Consider the following 11,817-nt stretch of genomic DNA (forward strand, 5'->3'; position numbering starts at 1 on the left):
GAGGCCCAGGTATCCAGACTCCAGACATCAGGATTTGCTCATTTCATTGAGGCTTTAGCAAAGACTCTGTGGGTCTTTATTGAGCTCCTGTTAACATACCAAACACTGAAGACACACAGTGAACAAACCAATGTAGAAAGGACTCAGATTGCTTAAAATAATAATAATAATAGGCCAGTGCCCAGTGGTGCACACCTGTAATCCCAGCACTTTGGGATGTCAAGGCAGGATGATCACTGAAGCCCAGGAGTTTGAGACTAGCCTGGGCAACATGGTGAAACCCCATCTCTACAAAAAATCTAAAACTTAGCTAGTCATGGGTCAGGCACTCCCAAAGTGCAGTGCTCCCACTGCACTCCAGCCTGGGCGACAGAGCAAGACTCCTTCTCAAAAAAAAAAAAAAAAAAAGTTAGCTGGTCATGGGGGCGCATGCCTGTAGTCCCAGCTATTCAGGAGGCTGAGGTGGGTGGACTGCTTGCGCCTGGGGAGGTTGAGACTGTAGTGAGCCAAGATCACGCCACTGCATTCCAGCCTCAGTAACAGACTGAGACCCTGCCTAAATAAAAAGAAAAAAAAAGTTAAAAATTAAAAAAAGATTTGAATTCAGGATGGCAGGGACTACATCTGTCTTTTTTGGCATCACGATTGGCATACACTAGGTGCTCAATGGATGCTTATTGAATGGGAAGTTGAATGAATTAGTGAGTGAGCAGATGTCACCCATCAGAAAGAATCACTGACCTTGGAGTCAGGAGACCCATCTTCAAATCTGGGCTCCTCTGTTCCAGGCAATGAGCCTCGTCTGTTTTTTGTTTTTTGAGACAGAGTCTTGCTCTACTGCCCAGGCTGGAGTGCAGTGGTGCAATCTTGGCTCACTGCAACATCCACCTCTCAAGGTGAATCAATTCTCTTGCCTCAGCCTCTTGAGTAGCTGGGATTACAGGCGTGCACCACTGTGCCCGGCTAATTTTTGTATTTTTTGTAGAGACGGGGTTTTGCCGCGTTGGCCAGGCTGATCTGGATCTCCTGACCTCAGGTGAACCGCCCACCTCAGCCTCCCAAAGTGCTGGGATGACAGGCGTGAGCCACAGCACCCGGCCAAGCCTCAATTGTAAAGTGGACATGACAATAGCACCTACCTCTAAGCATGGGAGTGAAGATTCTAGATCATTCTAGCACCTGGCATGAAGTAAAGGCTTCAATAAATGTATACACCAACTCTCCCAGATCTTCTGAAAGAGAAGCACAGAAAAAAGTCTGAACACAGCCTGGAAAGAGAATTCCTGTGCTGGGTGGGTTGTTTTCCATGAACCCCGAGGACCTGGCTAAGTTTCAGGTCAGAGCTGTTTTTTTTTGTTTTGTTTTGTTTTGTTTTTCATTCCCAAAATTCTCTCATTTGCTCTGGTCCAAGTGGAGATCCTGGTTCCCAGTGTCCCCCCCGCCCCCACCCCCTTCCCGCCAGGCGCAGCAGGGAGCGTCTGCTGAGACAGCAAGAAAACCCACCCAAGAATGCAGAGGCCTCAGCTGAGGACAGCACTTGTAATTCAGCTTGGGCCCCGGCTCCGGTCACCCTTTAAAAACAATTGTAAGGCCAGGAGTATAATCAATGTACTCATGCCTGTAATTCCAGCTCTTTAGGAGGCTAAGATGGGTGAATGGCTTGAGTCCAGGAGTTTGAGACCGGCCTGGCCAACATGGTGAAACACCGTCTCTATGAAAAATAATAAGAATAATAGGCCGGGCATGGTGACTCACACCTGTCATCCCAGAATTTTGGGAGGCCGAAGCGGGCGGATCACCTGAGGTCAGGAGTTTGAGACCAGCCTGGCCAACATGGTGAAACCCCATCTCTACTAAAAATACAATTAACCGGGCGTGGTGGCACATGCCTGTAATCCCAGCTACCCGGGAGGCTGAGACAGGAGAATTGCTTAAACTCGGGAGGCGGAGGTTGCAGTGAGCTGGAGATCACACCATTGCACTCCAGCCTGGACGACAGAGCAAGACTCCCTCTCAAAAATGAAATAAAATAATAATAATAATAATAAAAAAGATAGATCTTTTTTTTCTTCTTGGTCTTTTTATCCTATTATAGTAATAATAACTGCATAGTGCATGCTGAGATAAGAGGCAGTGGTCGCTCCAATCACTGCCTCTTCCGATGTCTCGTGGCCTTTTCCCTTCTGTCTGTGTCTAAACGTTCCTCTCCTGTCTCTCTTTTTCTCTCTCTCTCCCTTGTTTTGAGACAGAGTCTCGCTTTGTTGCCCAGGCTGGAGTGCAGTGGCGCAATCTCAGCTCACTGCAACCTCCGCCTCTCCGGTTCAAGCAATTCTCCTGCCTCATCCTCCCGAGTAGCTGGGAGTACAGGCATGCACCACCACATCCCGCATATTTTTGTATTTTAGTAGAGACAGGGTTTCACCATGTTGGTCAGGCTGGTCTTGAACTCCGGATTTCAAGTGATCTACCTGCCTCGGCCTCCCAAAGTGCTGAGATTATAGGCATGAACCACCATGCCTGGCTGGATTTTTCAAGAGAAGCCTCAAATCCAGACTTCTCCATTGAAAATATTTTGAATTTTTATTTTATTATTATTTCTTTTAGACAGAGTCTCACTCTGTTGTCCAGGCTGGAGTGCAGTGGTACCATCATGGCTTACTGCAGCCTTGACCTTCTGGGCTCAAGTGGATCCTCCTGCCTCGGCCTCCCAAAGTGCTGGAATTACAGGTGTGAGCCACCACACCTTGCCTTGATTTTTCTTTTTTTTTTTTTTTTTTGAGACAGGGTCTCACTGCGTCACCCAAGCTGGAGTGCAGTGGCATGATTTCAGCTCATTGCATCCTCTGCCTCCCAGGTTCAAGCAATTCTCATGCCTCAGGCTCCAGAGTAGCTGGGACCACAGGCATGCACCACCACACCTGGCTTATTTTTTGTATTTTTGGTAAAGACAGGGTTTTACCATTTTGCCTAAGCTGGTCTCGAACTCCTGGTCTCAAGTGATCCTCCCACTTTGGCCTCCCGGAGTGCTGGGATTACAGGTGAGAGCCACCGCCCCTGGCCTTGTGCCTTGATTTTTTTTAAAGTCAAAGTCACCAGTAAGCTCTGAACATTATCTCTTGTCTTAAGGAAGAAAGGGACCGGGGTGGTGGCCTAGGCAACATAGGGAGACCCCATCTCTACAAATAATATATATATAAAAAAACTAGCTGGGTGTGGTGGTGCATGGCTGTGGTCCCAGCTACTAGGGAGGCTGAGCTGGGAGAATCCCTTGAACCTAGGAGCTGGAGGCTGTAGTGAGCTATGATGGAGCCACTGTACTCCAGCCTGGGCAACAGAGTGAGACCTTGTCAAAAATAAAAAAATAAAAAATAAATAAATAAAATAAGATAAAATAAAAAAAAGGAAGGAAGCAAAGGTCTCCTCCACCGGATGTGGACCCTTTTCCCAAATCTTGTGCTGTGTTTCTCAGCCCCCACAGGCAGCTGAAATATGTCATCGCCCACCCACTGCTTCCTGTCTGTGTTAGATTTTTGGGAGCTGCCATAACAAATCATCACCAATTTGCTGATTTAAAACAACAAGAATTTATTCTTTTTTTTTGAGACAGAGTCTCCCTCTGTCGCCCAGGCTGGAGAGCAGTGGGGCGATCCTGGGTCACTGCAACCACTGCCTCCCAGGCTCAAGCGATTCTTCTGCCTCAGCCTTCCGAGTAGCTGGGATTATAGGCATGTGACACCATGCCTGGCTAATTTTTGTATTTTTAGTAGAGACAGGGTTTCGCCATGTTGGTCAGGCTGGTCTCAAACTCCCGACCTCAGATTATCCGCCCGCCCTGGCCTTCCAAAGTGTTGGAATTACAGGCATCAGCCACCAAGCCCAGCCCCCTAAAATTTATTCTTTCACTGTTCTGGATGCCAGAAGTCTGAAATCAAGGTGTCAACAGAGCCGTGCTGCCCCCGAAGGCTCTGGGGAAGGTTCCTTCCTTGCTTCTTCCAACTTCTGGTGGCCCCTGGTGGTCGCTGGATTGTGGCCACGTCACTCCAATCACTGCCTCTTCCATCATCTTGTGGCTTTCTCCCCTCTGTTTGTGCCCAAATGTTCCTCTCCTGTTTCTCTTTCTCTCTCTCATTTCTTTTTGAGACAGAGTCTGACTCTATCACCCAGGCTGGAGTGCAATGGTGCAATCTCAGCTCACTGCAACCTCTGCCTCCTGGGTTCAAGTGATTCTCCTGCCTCAGCCTCCCTAGTAGCCTGGAGTACAGGCGCCCACCACCACACCCAGCTCATTTTTCTATTTTTAATAGAGACAGGGTTTTGCCATGTTAGCCAGGCTGACCTCAAACTCCTGGCCTCAAAATCCACCCACCTCTCTCTCCCAAAGAACTGGGTGTTACAGGCGTGAGCCACCACACCCGGCCTCCTTTTTTTTTGAGATAATCTTGCTCTGTCATCCAGGCTGGAGTGCAGTGGCGTGATCTCTGCTCACTGCAAGCTCCGCCTCCTGGGTTCACGCCATTCTCCTGCCTCAGCTTCCCGAGTAGCTGGGACTACAGGCACTGACTTCCACACCCGGCTAATTTTTTTTGTATTTTTAGTAGAGACGGGGTTTCACCGTGTTAGCCAGGATGGTCTCGATTTCCTGATCTCGTGATCTGCCCGCCTCGGCCTCCCAAAGTGCTGGAATTACAGGCGTGAGCCACAGAGCCCGGCCTTTTTTTTTTTTTTTTAACCAACAACCTTATTTATTTATTTTTGAGACAAGATCTTGCTCTGTTGCCCAGGATGGAATGCAGTGGCACCATCATTGTTCACTGCAGCCTTGACTTCCCCGGGCTCAAGACATCCTCCCGACTCCGCCTCTAGAGTAGCTAGTACTACAGGTACACACCACCATACCTGGCTAATTTTTATTTTTGTAGAGACAGGGTCTCGATATGTTGCCTAGGCTGGTCTTGAACTCCTGGCCTCAAACCTCCTGTCTCCTCTGGTCTTGCCCTCCCAAAGTGCTGGGATTACAGGCATGAGCCACCACCACTAACCCCTCTCCTATGTCTTATAAAGACACCAGATATTGACCAGATATTGGATTTAGGACCTGACCTAAATCTAGGCTGACTTCATCTCAAGATATTTAACCAATGACATCTGCAAAGACCGTGTTTTCAAATAAGGTCTCATCTGAGGCTCCAGATGGATATGAATTTTGTGGTGACATGACTTAACCCACTATGGTGCCCAAGGTAACCAGAGCTGGGCATGAAGTTCTACAGGAACTGCAAGAACATTAGCAGGTACTGGGCCGAGTTATTTCCCTGTCTTCCCATCAAGAGGCCTTGCAGTCCTGTTCCTTTTACAACATTTATTTCTTTTCTACTGTGGCAAAATATATATAACTTAAAATTTTGTCATTTTAACCGTTTTAAGTGTACAGTTCAGGCCGGGTGTGGTGGCTCACACCTGTAATCCCAGCACTTTAGGAGGCTGAGGCGGGCGGATCACTTGAGGTCAGGAGTTTGAGACCAGCCTGGGGAACCTGGTGAAACCCCGTCTCTACTAAAATTACAAAAATTAGCCGGGCATGGTGGCACGCTCCTGTAGTCCCAGGTACTCAGGAGGCTGAGGCAGGAGAGTTGCTTGAACTCAGTAGGTGGAGGTTGCAGGGAGCCGAGATCGCGAGATCACACCACTGCACTCCAGCCTTGGCAACAGAGAGAGACTGTCTCAAAAAAAAAAAAAAGAAAAGTACAGTTCAGCAGCATTAAGCACATTCACATCGCTGTGCAGCTATCACCACCATCCATCTCCAGAACTTTCTCATCTTTCCAAACTGAAACTCTGTCCCCATGAAACACTCACTCCCCAACCTCCTCTCCATTCCCTGGCACCCACCATTTTGTTTTCTGTCTTTATGAATTTGATGACTCTAGGGACCTCAAATGAGTGGAATCATGCAGTATTTGTCTTTTTTTTTTTTTTTTTTTTTTTTGAGACAGAGTTCGCTCTGTCGCCCAGGCTGGAGTGCAGTGGCGTGATCTTGGCTCACTGCAACCTCTGCCTCCCGGGTTCACATGATTCTCCTGCCTCAGCCTCCCAAGTAGCCAGGATTACAGGCGCCTGCCACCACGTACAGCTAATTTTTGTATTTTTAGTAGAGACGGGGTTTCACCATGTTGGCCAGGCTCCAAATTCCTGACCTCAAGTGATCTGCCAGCCTTGGCCTCCCAAAGTGCTGGGATTATAGGCATGAGCCACCGCGCCTGGCTCCCGTTGTCAATTCTTTTAGTTAAGAATTTGAGCAGGTGTGGTGGCTCATGCCTGTAATCCCAGGATTTTGGGAGGCCGAGGCAGGCAGATCACTTGAGTCCAGGAGTTCAAGACCATTGCTAGAGCCTGTCTCTACCAAAAACGGAAAAAAAAAAAAAAAAAACAAGGCAGGCATGGCGGTGTGTGCCTGTAGTCTCAGCTACTCAGGAGGCTGAGGCGGGAGGATCACTTGAGCCCTGGAGTTTGAAGCTACAGTGAACTATGATCGCATCACTGCACTCCAGCCTGAGCAACACAGTGAGATCCAGTCTCCAAAAAAGCAAAAAAGATTTCTGCATTCATTTTCTCAGCTTTTGAGCATCTTTTCCTCTAGTTAGACAGTCTTATACTTAATCAGCTACTAATACTTTCAAAGGGCATTTAAGGCCGGGCACGATGGCTCACAGCTGTAATCCCAGCACTTTGGGAGGCCGAGGCGGGTGGATCACCTGAGGTCAGGAGATCGAGACCAGTCTGGCCAACATGGTGAAACCCTGTCTGTACAAAAAATACAAAAATTAGCTGGGCGTGGTGGGGCATGCCTGTAGTGCCAGCTACTGGGGAGGCCGAGGCAGGAGAATCGCTTGAACCCAGGAAGTGAAGGTTGCAATGAGCTCAGATTGCACCACTGCCCTCGGCCTGGGCAACAGAGTGAGACTTCGTCCAAAAAAAAAAACCAAAAAAACAAAAACAAAGGGCACTTAAGTTGTTGTTTCCAATCATTCACAAGTCAAGCTAGGCTTAAGAGCAGGCGTTAGCAAAACTACATTCTGCCACCCATTTTTGTAAATAACAAAACCATCTCATATTATAAATAACATTTTATTTTGACAGAGTCACACTTGTTCATTTACATATATTTACATATTGTCCATTTACATATTTTCTATGGCTGCAATAGCAGAGTCCCAACAGAGACGGTATGGTCCGCAAAGCTGAAAATATTTACTCTCTGGCTCTTTCCAGAAAAATCTGCCAGCTCTTGGCCTATGTGCATTTGAATAAATCTGTAGTAGGAATTCCTAGAAGGAGAAACATTCCCCACAAGGTTTTAAAAGTCCATTTGCGGTTGTTACAGGTCTGCCTGTAATAAAATCTCCAAAAGCTATTTATGAGGTTTTCTTTTTTTTTTTGAGACAGAGTCTCACTGTGTTGCCCAGGCTGGCGTGTGCAGTGGCAAGACCTCGGCTCAATGCAACCTCCGCCTCTCGGGTTCAAGCGATTCTCCTGCCTCAGCCTCCTGAGTAGCTGAGATTACAGGCATGCACCACCACGCCTGGCTAATTTTTGCATTTTTAGTAGAGATGGGGTTTCACCATGTTGGCCAGGCTGGTGTCTCCTGCCTTGGCCTCTCAAAGTGCTAGGATTACAAGCGTGAGCCACTGCACCTGGCCAATCTTTTCAATGTGTTTAAGTGAGATACTTGAAGAATATGGGATGGGAACAGTCTTGGCCACCCTGGGACCAGCTGCCCAGACAACAGAGGGAATTAGAACCCGATCCCCCATGCTAACAAGAACAGAAGCCCCCTCGAGATGTGTCACCTGCACGCACTGGTCTGGGGCCACTTGCTGCTTCCTGAACTCTCATCAGGACCCTCCAGTCCTCCTAACCCTTCAAGGTTGATACCCCTGAGACTCTCCCTTCTCATCACTGCCTGGGTATACCTTATATACTAAATATTTTTAATATTATCAAGGATCTTGGCTGGTTGTGGTGGCTCATACCTGTAATCCCAGCGCTTTGAGAGGCTAAGTCAGGAGGATTGCTTGAGCCCAGGAGTTCGAGACCAATCTGGGAAACATAACGAGACTCCTGTCTCTACAAAAAATAAAAAAATTAGCCGGGCGTGGTGGCACGTGCCATTGGTCCCAGCTACTCGAAAGGCTGAAGTGAGAGGATCGCTTGAGCCCAGGAGGGCGAGGTTGCAGGGAGCTGAGATAACACTACTGTACTTCCAACCTGGGAGACAAAGCGAGACCCTGTCTCAAAAAACAAACAAACAAACAAAAAACCCATCTCCTGGTTCTCCTTAATTTCACTCCCCTCTTTTCCAGCCAGAAGCTAAGATAGCTGAAGGGGTAGAAATTGCAGATCTTTCTTTATGTAGCAAGAGAGAGGAACTGGGAAAGCAGTGAGTGTCCCTGTAGGACAGGGGTCTTCTTATTTTATCGTATTTTATTTTTTTGAGACAGTCTCGCTTTGTTGCCCAGGCTGGAGTGCAATGGTGCGGTCTCGGCTCACTGCAACTTCCATCTCCCCGGCTCAAGCAATTCTCCTGCCTCAGCCTCCTGAGTAGCTGGGATTACAGGTGCCCACCTGTAATTAACTGCACCCAGCTAATTTTGTAGTTTTAGTAGAGACGGGGTTTTCCCATGTTGGCCAAAGCTGGTCTTGAACTCCTGACCTCAGGTGATCCACCCGCCTCGGCCTCCCAAATTGCTGGGATTACAGGTGTGAACCACTGTGCCCGGCCTGACAGGGGTCTTCTGATCACTCCTCAGTGCCTCCCAACCCACCATACAGAGCAAAAAGCGTTAACCCTAAGGCAGAATGTGAACACGGGAAAACAAATGCAATTTTAAAAAACAACCAGCCAAACGAAAAAATCCCTAATGGTGGAAATGCTATTTGCTTTTTTTCATTTGGTAGCAATGACTACCATCATGCTTCTCTCTTGCCACAATGACGTCAGCCCCTGATGCTGAAACTTGGTGACACTTCTGTGCTCGTCCCCAGTGAGGGCTGAGGTGCACGACCTGGGAACTCCTAGAATGAGTGACTGATGCCAAAGGTGTGGACCAGCCTCTGCAAGGACAGACACCTTTCTTTTGTGTGTCCCAGACTTTTTTTTTGGATGGTGGATTCTGATTTGCCTCCTTCCCTAACGATGGCTATTAAAATACCTGAAACCATAAAATGCCCCTTTGTCAAGGATGGATCTAGGTTTTGTGAGGTGTAAACAGACAAATACATTTCTGCCGCAAAGGTTACATGAACAAGTGAGCAGGCGAACCTACTGCCACGCTCCTTTCTGACCTTGAATGGTGGGCGCAAGCTCAGGTCTCATTCATTCGCTATTTGTTGTTCAGTGCTCCCAAACACCCAACTGTTGCCCTTGACAACAAACACATGAATTTAAGAAGGGGAGTTAAGGCCGGGCACGGTGGCTCACGCCTGTAATTCCAGCACTTTGGGAGGCCGAGGGGGGTGGATCACTTGAGATCAGGAGTTTGAGACCAGCCTGGTCAACATGGTGAAACCCCATCTCTACTAAAAATACAAAAATTAGCCAGGCATGGTGGCGTTGCGCCTATGATCCCAGCTACTCAGGATCCTGAGGCAGGAGAATTGCTTGAGCCTGGGAGGCAGAGGTTGCAGTGAGCCGAGATCGCACCACTGCACTCCAGCCTGGGCGACAAAGACTCCATCTGAAAATTAAAAAAAAAAAAAAAAAAAAAAGGAGAGTTTGTTGACTAATATGGGTTGTTGACATAAATATTCTGTGTGTGATTGTATTAAACACATTTCATTTTTTGGTTGTGATTTTTTTTTTTTTTTTTTTGAGACGGAATCTCGCTCTGTCGCCCAGGCTGGAGGGCAGTGGCGTGATCTCGGCTCACTGCAAGCTCCACCTTCCGGGTTCACGCTATTTTCCTGCCTCAGCCTCCCGAGTAGCTGGGACTACAGGCGCCCGCCACCACACCCGGCTAATTTTTTGTATTTTTAGTAGAGACAGGGTTTCACTGCATTAGCCAGGATGGTCTCGATCTCCTGACCTCGTGATCTGCCCGTCTTGGTCTCCCAAAGTGTTGGGATTACAGGCGTGAGCCACCGCGCCCGGCTGGTTAATTGTGCTTTTAAAAAATATCCCCCATCCCCATAAATATATACACCTACTATGTGCCCACATAATTAAAAATTAAACAATTTTAATCCCCTAAAAATAAAAAAGGAGACCAAGCATGTGGAGAAATAAATGTCTCAACACACCATAAGGATGTATTGGAGTGGCCCTTCTGTTATTTTGACAATGATATTAAACGTCCTGGCCGGGCGCAGTGGCTCATCCTTGTAATCCCAGCATTTTAGGAGGCCGAGGCAGGAGGATGGCTTGAACCTAGGAGTTAAAGATCAGCCTAGGCAACATAGAGAGACCGCGTCTCTCCAAAAAAAAAAAAAAAAAGCAAGTATCTTGCATTTGCAATTCGTCGGCTGCCTGCACAATTCTGTCTCTTCGCATCAGTTCCGTGGGTGTGTGATGTAGGGATCTGGGGCACGGGAAGTTATTCTCGCTTCCTTTCCTGACGCTGACGGGCTGGGCGGGGTCCCTGGGGCACCGGGGCACATTTGGACGTGTTTGGCAGGGAGAGTCCCGGCCCAGCCCCGGTACGTAGGGCCGCGCTTCCACGGGCCGCCGCCAGGAGACGCGCGAGGCTGCAGATGCGGCTTTGCAGAGAAGCTGGGAGAGTCGAGGGGCGGGGACGGTCGAGGGGCGGGGCCGCGTGCAGCCGGCCCAGATTCCTTTTTGGCCAGTTCCTTCCAAGAGCTGCTCCCACGTCTACAGCGGCCTCTGCTACTCACCCAGCTCTCTTGTATCTGAGCCTCATTTTCCCACCGTCCTTTAAGCCCGTTTTCCCACTGCTCATTTGCAGCCAAGTTTCCATCTCGCATCTTTGCATCCCCTTTCTCTGCACCCTCCTTTGCACCCCCATTTTCCTGCCTTCCCTTGACTCCACATTTCCCAGCCCTCCTTTGCCCCCTACATTTTCCGGTGCTCTCTTGCATGACCATTTATCACCCTCTTTTGTGCCCCCATTTCCAGGCCCTCAGCCCCTGGCTCTGAGGTTCCTTATTTCAAATGACCTTTTTTTTTTTTTTTTTTTTTTTTTGAGACGGAATCTCCCTCTGTCTCCCGGGCTGGAGTGCAGTGGTGCGATCTCGGCTCACTGCAACCTCCACCTCCCGGGTTCAAGAGATTCTCCTGCCTCAGCCTCCCGAGTAGCTGGGACTGCAGGCACCCGCCACCACACCCGGCTAATTTTTTGTATTTTTAGTAGAGACAGGGTTTCACTGCATTAGCCAGGATGGTCTCGATCTCCTGACCTCGTGATCTACCCACCTCGGCCTCCCAAAGTGCTGGGATTACTGGCGTGAGCCACCGCGCCCGGCCTCAAATGACCTCTTAAATAAAGGTGTGGAAGGACACACTCCTGGCTGTGAACAGCACCCGTAGTCCAGGAGGAGACAGCACTCCTCTGTGAACATCTTGCTTAGTTCTACATGTTCCAAGAAGCAGGCGATTTGACAAACATTCATTAAATTAATTAAAGTGTAAGCTATTTCCCCCCATTTGAACCATCTGCCTTCCCCCAATCCGTGCAGGACCTGGACCCAGACACACCCCAGCCCAGGGCTGGACAGAGAGGGGATGGTGGTGGGGCAATGTGAAGCTGCTGTGGTTGGGGGGGGAGGTATGGGGGCAAAGTGGGCTACAGACTGCAGGATCTGGGC

This window comes from Pongo pygmaeus, chromosome 20 (assembly GCF_028885625.2).
Source record: "Pongo pygmaeus isolate AG05252 chromosome 20, NHGRI_mPonPyg2-v2.0_pri, whole genome shotgun sequence".
In the NCBI taxonomy this organism is placed as follows: domain Eukaryota; kingdom Metazoa; phylum Chordata; class Mammalia; order Primates; family Hominidae; genus Pongo; species Pongo pygmaeus.